At 38.5% G+C, this 10,421-nt stretch overlaps 1 pseudogene; it reads right to left on the bottom strand.

Moving 5' to 3' along the window:
- Positions 1-4,329: 4,329 nt before the first annotated feature.
- The window catches only part of LOC139723295 (dimethylglycine dehydrogenase, mitochondrial-like), a 38,837-nt pseudogene continuing 32,745 nt past the window's right edge, over positions 4,330-10,421 (bottom strand).

Genomic DNA, 10,421 nt, shown 5'->3' with positions numbered 1-10,421 from the left:
TGTAGCTAGTGCCCATATAATTATCTCACAGCTGCTCTCGTTATGGACTCTCGGCTTTGTTACTGTCATTCATGTACGGATAAAGTCTTGTTATTTACATCTCAATGTATTATTGGATCTAATGATAAAATGTTGTGAAGGGCGGTGCATCTTTGTATACTTAGAAGAAAAAAAAACCCGCAAAACCCACAATTCTTTCCCGATCAGTATTACAGTTCTTTCATTCCCTTCCAATCTTGTCATTGTTAACCCTTCCCACCTTCTTTTTGTTTGATAGTATCTTACTTTTTTATCATTATTGTCCGGTCTTCTAATATTCCACCTCTCTGCATCTCTGAAACACTATACACTTATTAATGACATTTACATTCACATTCACATTCACCACGCCAGTCTGCCTCATCTATATGGCACGAATGTTGGAATCTTGCTGAAAATCCTCCTATATTGATAATTGTTTTCATCCATTTTATATAGTCGCCATCCCCTTCTTCCTTCCTATAAATTACTTTGCAAAACATGTCATAATGTGTGCTGTCATATGTATGGACTTTCTAGATGTCAGTTGTTGATTAAAACGTCATTCATCCAAGTAATAAAATGTGTATTTACCTTCAAATCTCTCTCCTGATCAGTCATGTGATTGTTCCAAACATATACTTGAGAGCTCATTAATCTTGTGCATTTGTGAGCATTGTGTATTGGTGTAGGAATATGTACCCTGCATAATGTATACATAAAATAATTCGGCATTTAAAAGGGGAAATCCAGTCCAAATATAAGTTAGTGTGATAAAAAAGAGTAAAATCCTATGAGTTGAACGGTAAAGATTTGACTGAAATCAGAGGAAAAATAAGTTATGACATTTTTTTAAATTTGCTAATTTCTGCAAAGCAGTTCTTGTACAGTGGATATGAATATGCAAATGATTGAGCTAACCATGTCATAACCTCACAATTTTTCGTTGAGCATGTACAAAAAAAAATGACGAAAATTCAATGTTTCTGTCTTTGAAGTCTGAAACAGACTATTCCTCCTTGAATAACTTCAGAATTAATTAGTGATCAGTCAATTTAGAGTGTACGTTGTACAATGTACTAGGATTTGAGCCTCGGGCATAATTGCGTTTGAGTAAAAAAAAAGTGAAATTTCACAAGTACGTACAAACTATATGGCAAGCTGCGAGGGGAAGACATGCTCACTTTGCTATTTGCATATTCATATTGACTATTCAAGAACTGTTTCCTGAAAAATTAGCGAAACTTCAAAATGTCATAACTTCCTTAATTTTCACCCGATTTTGATCAAAATTTTACTGTTAAACTCATAATATTTAACTCTTTTTTTTATCAGACTAACTTATATTTGGACTGGATTTTCCCCTTTAACACCTTGTTGCACTCTTCCAATATACCACCTGGCCTTCCAGCATCTCTGCATGGATTCCTCCATGAGCATCCATATGGGATTATTGCATCAAATACACATCACATGGACACACAAAGTCACTAGATATAATAATAACTGAACAAATCAAATGCAAACATTTCCTTTCAAGCAATAGGAGAGAAGCAAAATCTAAATTGCCTCATCTTGATAATAATAAAAAACACGGAATATGTGTCCATGTATTTATCCCACGAATACTATTATACACTATGCGAATCATCCTCTTCTATGACTGCAACTTATGCACAGATTCACTATATGTGTGATAATAAATAAATGAACAAACGCCAAGAACAAGTAAACAAGTTCAGGAACATAATAAGATTTAATGCATGTCTCTATGTCTTTTGGTATTACAACTTCACTTGTATTATGCAATAGACAGGTCAACCAAAATATTGATGCTATACAGAATTACTGTTGTGTGTGGCTATTCATTCCGACTACAAAGCTTTCACGCATATTGACCAACATGGTAACAAAGAATTCTTGCAAATTGGATTCATACCACAAAACCAGTTATTTGGTATGAACTGTTAAACAGCATGTCAAGGAGTTATAGTGTGACATACTTAGAGCATAAGTGAGCCAAGCTTATTGGTTTGGTTTATTCGTTTGGGGGGAAGACAAAGGAAGTGAGGCTGTTGACATTCCATGAGAGAAAGGTGGAGATACAAGTCGAACTTCTTTCATTCTTTCATGAGCCAATGCAATATCCTACAAGCTTTGCCTACAGATAGAGTTGGCAGAGTTCCGGACATTCACACGTTCACAGGGAGGTTCCAAAACAAGATAACTGAGATATTTGTATGGGAGATACGAGCATTACGAGCAGGAAGGGTTTCTTTTTTTTAAATGATTCTCTAGCATGTCTGAGATATTTAGAATATTTCATTTAATTACAATCAGAGAGACTGCTCCAGGCGTTGTAATATCATGGAGCTACAGTAGCTCCATAGTAATATCATGCGCTGACTCTCAACTACAAATTACAAAACGGGGAGCACAGAATGTTTGGATATTTCTTTTCATAGTCTGCTTTAGCTTCATTTGGGCTTGCCCTTTCCAGAAAATTGAACAGTATGACCAGGAGTCATGGATGATGCATTAGGCCCATCATCTGAACAGCCATCCAGCATTTCAAGAAGCATATCCCAGGGGCGGATCCAGGAATTCTGTAAAGGGGGGGGGGCGTGACTAATATTTCTGGTGGCACTTCCGGGTTTCATTTCATTTTTTTCTTTTTATTTCTTTGGTTTTCACGAAAAATAAAGGGGGGAGGCGTGCGCCGGTTGCGCCCCCCTCTGGATCCGCCACTGTATCCGTAGCCAAGAGCTCAATAAACACTTGTTTTGTTCTGGGTGTTTGTTTGTGTATGTGCGTGTGTGCGTGTGTTTGGGGGTGAGGGGTTGAAATCATTGTAAATTGTATGTGATGATGAGATGAACTGACAAATAACATGAAACTGCACACTTTGGGACGGAGCCATGAAGAAACCCGTGAACGATATTAAAGATGCTCTGCAGCCGTTTGGCTTACCGACTGCTCATAGAGAAAGACGGAATTTTTCCAAATCCTTGGCATACTGCAGCATAGATTGAATGTGTTCATCTCTGTCAATATACATTTTGGCAATAAATCGACACAAATTATAGAATGGCATCGTGTAATTATAAAATACAGTGCTGCCATGAAACAACAAAATTCAAGGAATTGCACCATTGAAAAAAAAGAAATGAAGGCATCACACAAATCTTGGGTTACAATGTTGATGTGACAGAGCAGCAAGTTCCTACTTTAATAAACATAGCTCTGCATAGAACTCTTAAAATGTGGTTTCACAGTTGATGCAAAAAAAAGAAGAAGATTACAATCCAAAGAAAGAAAACCTACTTGAGGACAGTAATGATAGAATATAAAACATGATAAAACACATAGGCCCTATGATAAAACCTGTAATGACATTAATGTCAGAAATATAACAAGTTTATTCTCATCTGTGGGTTTAAAAACGGTATTTTGGAAAGGTTTTAAGTTTCTTGAATTCACTTTGACATGCAATATCTCCCTCAATATGCTTTTTAGACACTGCGGACGGATCATTCTTTATGTTCTCTCCTACTCAGATCAATCTTTAAATAATGTCTACACTTACAACAAGTCTACCCCAAATTTGAATCAGCAGAGACAGGCACACACCAAATAATTGCACCAATGATATCACATGTATTTTCACACTGTAGCATCATATTCGCATTCTAGTCTCACATCAAGCAAGTACGCTATATATTCTCAATTTCCCTTATTATGTCCCAAAGATTGACAAGCTCCTGCTAAAGAAAATAGAAACACCCAACTTTTTTATTAAAAAGAGGGCGATTACACAGGATGGGTACGGTGTGAGCCAGCTAGCAAGAAACCAAAGCACATGGATAGCAGAAGCTGGCATCACTTCACCCGAAAGTGAACCTTGCTAACCAGCAGCATGTAGGCCAATAAGAACGTAATCTAATTATTGATATCCGCTGCAGTCTGTCAGTGTCTGAATATGGTGTATACTATTCAATTTATCATTGATCCCACTAAATCATCCCAGCTTTACTGGCCATACCTTCATTGAAAAGTGAAAGTCTCTTAAATCATAAATGATAATGAATCTTGCCAGCCTCCATTTTTGTTCTTACTCTGTATACAATAGCCACACAGGAATGATAAGGATGATGTTCAGTAAGGTATAACGTGTACTTAATGTAACTTCATCATTACAATAATATTGAAGCCAACAGTATGACTGTCTGAACACTTTTTTAGTGTGATTTTTGCCACTCACTCTCATATTTGACATCCCGGTACTGTATGTTATTTCATATGCCCTAATATAGGTCTATGATTATGTTATATATCTTGTCAAGTAACAAATTTCATGGAAGAAATACACTATGTATACAAATACTTGATATTTAGGGAAGCGATCGACTTGTATTATGTAACCCATGCAGATTGTACGGTAAGAAAACGGAACTTGTCCGCAGAAAAATGTCCAAGAATCATCCCGTGGCCTCTAGCACTTTATTTTCCTGCGAGCAGGCTCAGACAACACGAGAGGCTCTTTCATGACTGTTGCTGGCCACTTCTTGCCCAGCAATTCCACCTCAACCTTTGACCCTTCTTCCTGTAGATGCATGGGGAGGTAGGCATAGGCAATGGGTTGGTTGAGGTGGTAGCTGTAGCAGCCGGATGTGGTGCTCCCCACGACCTGGTGAGAAAGGAAAGCAGTACCTCAGACTATAAGTAGTGAAGTTCACGGACATATGGTTAAAATAAAGTTGACTAATTAAAAAAATAGCAGAATTAGTGCAAAAGTTTCTACTCTCGTCATTGTCATTCGTATTTTATGCAGAAAGATGAATATACTTTGGACAGTGAGATAATGAGATAAAGTTGCTAACATCTCACCTTCCCATCTTGCCAAATGGTTTCATTTCCTTCCGGGTCAACGTCCTCGGCATCGACCTTCAAAAGTGTGACCTTCCTACTCACACCCTCTGTCTTGATCTTTTGAATCGCATCTTTCCCAATAAAGTTGGCTTCTTTCTTCATCTTGATGAAGGGGGAAAGACCTGCCTCAATAGGGTTGTTATCAAGTATCATCTGGGGAAGGAGAGGAGGGGTATGAAATCACACTTTTTATCTGGGTATATCAAAGTCACTGTCTTACCATACTGGATCTCATCACTACAGTAAGGCAAACATTGTGACTGACTTTAAATAAAGGGTAACGCCAAGTAAGGATTATGATTTTGCCATGCGTCAGACACTACTCACAAGAGCATTTCACAATGCATTTTATCTCAAAAGTCCCTACCGTTTTCACAAATAAAGGACAAAACCTTATGCTGGGTTCACGCACTGTGACGATACATCCCCAACGCATTCGTGCACGCATGATTTTGTATCATGCATCGATATAATCGCTGGCTCCTGCATTTACACAGTCGCAACCCTCGCGATGAAATGCCTGATACTTTAATTTACGGTACGTCCATGCCAGATCTGCTATCGATGTTTGAGGCACTATCTGTGCCTGCACGTCGAATTCCCATATGTCACTGAAAGTAAGAGAATATTTCACTTCAAATAACCCCTACATGGGTATTTTTGTTCCCATATTTGAAATTTGAAATCAATGTTATCAGGTTCAAGATTATTTGCTTTTAGATTTAAGACCGTACTCACGAATTATAACTATGAACTTTGTTCATTGTCGTGTCATATCGCAACAGTATGTAGGTCTTGGCGCCTCACTGGAACAATACACATTGCTCAGTCATTCAAAAAGAAAAGAAAAAAAATGCCATAATAGTACTTCGTTTCTATTCATGTTAATATTCATAGATGAAAGTCTGAGGTTCGACAACGAAAGAAGAGCAAACATTTTTGTTTCTTTTTCTTTCACTTGCGTTTCGCCTCTATTGTCGATGTGAAAGGGCTTTGAGATGGGACGATGTGTTTTATAAGCACGACTCTAAAGCTGTTAGTGACCAGAAGAAGTAAGCACTGGCTGAACTGGACACAAATTATAAAGAAGCAAAAACAGAAGACAGTCACTCACAGAATTTATGTACTTTAAATTTCACAACGTCATCATTTGATTTTTTTTTTCCTCTGAAGCGGAGTCGTATAGCCATGTTGAACAGCTAGTATGGCATGTGTTTTGGAGGCAAAACCAGATAAACAAAGATCTTCCTTAGCCTGGAGGCCCCCTTCAACTCCAACCTCATTACCATGTGTTGGCTAGAAGTGCTATCACCTGAGTCCCTGAAAACCTGTAGCATTTGTTCGTTTGTGTGTGTTTGTGTGTGTGTGCGTGTGTGTGTGTGTGTGTTTGTGCGTGTGCGTTCTTTGGATTCTCCGACCTCTACAAGGACTGTTATTGCACATGCTTGAGACATCCTTCCATAATCCCATGATTGCTATATACTGTGGAAGATGAAGTGCTCTTTTCTGTTCAGTTCTGTTTTGTTCTGTTCTGCTCCAAAATTTTTGTTCTGTTCTGTTCTGTTCCGGTCTGGTCTCAGTAAATTTGGTCTGCATTCAATTAGCTATGGATGAGGAACTAATTTCCATGAAAGTTTCAAATTTTGTAAAAGGTCCATCCCCACGTTGGGGTGTATCTCTACACTTTTAACCAATGTTTATCCGCTTGCTTTATTCCTCCTGATGAGTTAGGCCTACTCATAAAAGCAAGCTATCCTGCCGGGTGCACGTGACGAGCTCGAAACCAACCAGTCATACAGCCCAAGAGTCATACAGCCTTCGAGTCAAATTGCCCACGAGACAATAAATGATTAAGGCCCAAAAGGTCAATCTTATAGACCCATGAGCAATGCGGTCCATGAGCTCGAAACCAGGCAAAAAAGGTCCTACTACTTGACATTACATCACGAGGCTTCATGTAGGTCTACATATTGTCAAGCTTAGGCCTATTATTTAATGAAAGCTTTATAATCTTTTCTTAACAATTTCGTCATTACCTACTGCATTATAGAACGCTAACGAAACAAGATTTTGCTATTAAGCTTTAAGCTTATGCACCCCCCCCCCCCCATCACTGCATATGCTATATACATTTATGGAGATGGACCGACGGGTTGGACAATGTTGGAGGGAGGGGGTGTTCCCTTCCACACAAGAGAGCTTTTGCATTTTCAGATTTGATTCAATGATCTGGTGCACACCTTGGTGGAGTGTTTGAAAAGTTTTTTGAAAAAAAAAATGAACACGTTTGCAGAAATAAATTCTTCCAAAATGCTAACAGAATTGAAAAAGAAACATAATTATCAAGCTTTAGAAATCGAGATGGGACGACCCATTTCCCCTCCATTAGAAAAAAAAATAAAGCTGTCTACAAAAATGTCTATGGCGGAATTGTAACCCATACTATTCAGTGCATGTGTCTTACTGACAAAATTCTATTTACCTCTGCACCCCAGGCACGAAAGCCCTTTTCTATTCGCAGTACATTCATGCAATACAACCCAAAGTCACCAATGCCGTATTCCTCTCCTCCAGCCAGCAGGGCCTTGTACAAGTCTGCCGTGTCTGACCGGGCATGGTAGATTTCCCAGCCAAGCTCACCTATATAGCACGAAAATGTAATTTAAAATCAACCTGCATCCCACAGGGCGCACAAAAGCTGGCACTGCATGTGGCTTTTCAATGGAAATTTATAGTGAAAATCTAAATTCCATGCATCACTTACAAATTCCAATTTCTAACGCAATGTCAAGACTTCAGTAAACCAGCAAAGAACCATGAAACTGGAAAGCCCAGATTTTAAAAGGTGTATGCAACATCGCTTTCCAAACTATCAATTCACAATAAACCCATAGGAACAGAGAACCAAACTTGACAGCCTGTAAACTTCACAATACGTTACAAGCAAATGACTAGTTGACCTAGCAAAGTAGCTGTGTGTTGAGTAAGCGATCTTTCCTCGAGTGATAATATCAACATGATGATACTGGTAGTTCCCATATTGTGTTTGAAAACTTTGAACCCGTGTCTTAGTAAGGTTTGTGACATGTGGCCAGTCAAATTTATTCGCAGACTCTGCTTTAATCTAATCGTATCGATACTCAACCAAAACATCATGCAGGCCCACCTGTATACGTGATTCTCAATGCCATGCACTTGACACCACCGATCACCACATTCTTGGCTGTCATGAACTTGAACCCTTCCTCGCTCACATCTTCATCGGTCAGGGAAGCCAGAATGTCGCGGGATGATGGACCGACTAGGCCAAGGCAGCCCTTCTCCTCTGTCAAATTCAGGAAATGGACATCCAGGTTGCTTTCGTACGCCTTTTGTTCCATCCATCTGCCACGACAAAAAAAAAAAAGAAAACTAGAACCGGAATTTGTCAACGCTGACAAATTAGGTGATCCGATCTCTTCGAAAATCAATGATTTGAGTCCTGATCCAAATATTCATGACCATACAGGTTTCATCTGTGTTGACGGGACATTGGCCGTGTGATGTTTGGATTCTCATTTAGAAAAGGGAGTGAGACCTGCCATCTTTGGTACCGAATTCCGTATACACTAACGGAAATACAGAATGAAGTATATTTGACCTTTGACCTCACTCTTTGCACACCCAAGATGGCGTCTAAGCAAAAAGTGATTATTTTATGAAATGATTCTTGTAACATGGTCTTTGCGTGTGCAAAATATGGGAAAGATAGGACATGTATTCACCAAGATACAGGATGAAACATTTATGACCTTTGACCCTAATTTACATACCCAAGATGGTGTCCGATCAAGTAGTTGTTATTTTATGAAATAATGTACGTGACATGTACTAAACATGTGCAAAATATGGGATTGAAAGCCATTGTTGTTGTTCATCTATTGCACAGAAAGTAGTAGAAAGAAAGAAAAATAAAGAAAAAATTATGTTATTTTATAGAAATTTGAAGGAGAAGCATAAAAAAATCAGAAAAAAATAAAGTAAGGAAAGGGAGATTAAGATTAACTAAAGAAAAAGAAGAAAAAAGTGTTTAAAAAAATAAAAAAAAAATTGGCAGGAGTGAGCCTCGAACCAGGGACCTTAGGATTACGAGTCGGATGCGCTACGCAATGACCTATTTCATTCTCCATAGGCCCTGTGTATTAAGCAAAATGACGCTGCATCGAAGCCTCGTGCCATTTTCAACCAAGTTTTTCGACGTGATGCCGACATCGTATGAAAAAATGGAGGGCACATTACGATAGCCCGAAGTCTCAACTACAACATACTAAAATCTGGAAGAAATTCACAGAAGCATAAGTGACCTAGTGCTCGAAAAAGAGAGTCATGTCAATTTTCACTGCCAGAAAAACTGCTCTCCCATAGAGATAACACGTAAACTGGTCAAATTTGACAATATTACTTTCAATCCATTTTTACGAGGTGATGCCGTCCTCCAATCAAAATGTTGTAATTATATTAATGAAAGATCATTTAATAAGCTACAACATACTGAAATTTGGGTGTAAATTGGCAAAGGATAAGTGAGATACGCTCGAGTGAACTTGAAATTTGATGACGTCATTTTGAAAATTTACTTTTTTTACTTTATTAAGAAATTTGATATCTTTCAATCAGTTTGCCAGCATCGCCAACCCATGAAATAACATATCCAACTCATCAGCTTTCAGAATATGTAAAGAAAATGGGAGGGTACCATCCATCCTGACGAGTAAAACCGGATTTAAAATTGGCGGGTTTTTTTGGCATTGTTGCACTGTATATCGCCATTGACGCGCGCGCGGAATTTCAACTTTGACGGGCCCGTATGACGTCATTTTGAGTCGGATTGACTTGAAACTTGGTAGAAATATTCCTTGACATTTTAGGCATCCGATAAGTGTAAAAAAACGGGAAATTTCCATTGCATATGAGCTGCGTGTGCGAATATGTGCGCGCGCGTACGCGTCCGTCCAATTTTTTCAATTTTTTTTCAAAAAATGCTCTAAATGGTCTGAAACGTGTGCAAAAAAAATTTGAGCTCGATTTAAGCATACAAATATTTCAACGCGCGCGTACGCGCACGTTTTCAGAGAAAATATGAATTTTGAGAATATGAGTAGAATGCGCCTGACTTGAAATATGTGTGACGTAAATTTCATTGAAAAATTCCATTCCATTAATGAGATATGATTGAGAATGTGTTTTCATATAATGACGTCATAGTGACGTCACGGTCGACTGACCACTTTGATTTTAGTTCGATTGCCGTCTTTGGGAGACGATACATATATGGTATAAGTTTGAAATTGATAGGAAGAGGACTTTCTGAGCTAATCGATGCACAACTTTTGGGGAGAAATACGAAGAAAAAGAAGAAGAAGAAGAAAGAATCCGTACAAAAACAGAAGGTGATCCGAGAGGATACTCGGATCACCTAAAAAGAAACAAGAGAC

The sequence above is a fragment of the Diadema antillarum genome, unplaced genomic scaffold (genome assembly GCF_040938485.1).
Source record: "Diadema antillarum isolate AM-2024a unplaced genomic scaffold, OU_Dant_1.0 scf00000185, whole genome shotgun sequence".
Lineage (NCBI taxonomy): Eukaryota > Metazoa > Echinodermata > Echinoidea > Diadematoida > Diadematidae > Diadema > Diadema antillarum.
Note: the sequence above shows the minus strand (reverse complement) of the source record. Positions and strands in the feature narration are given on the sequence as shown.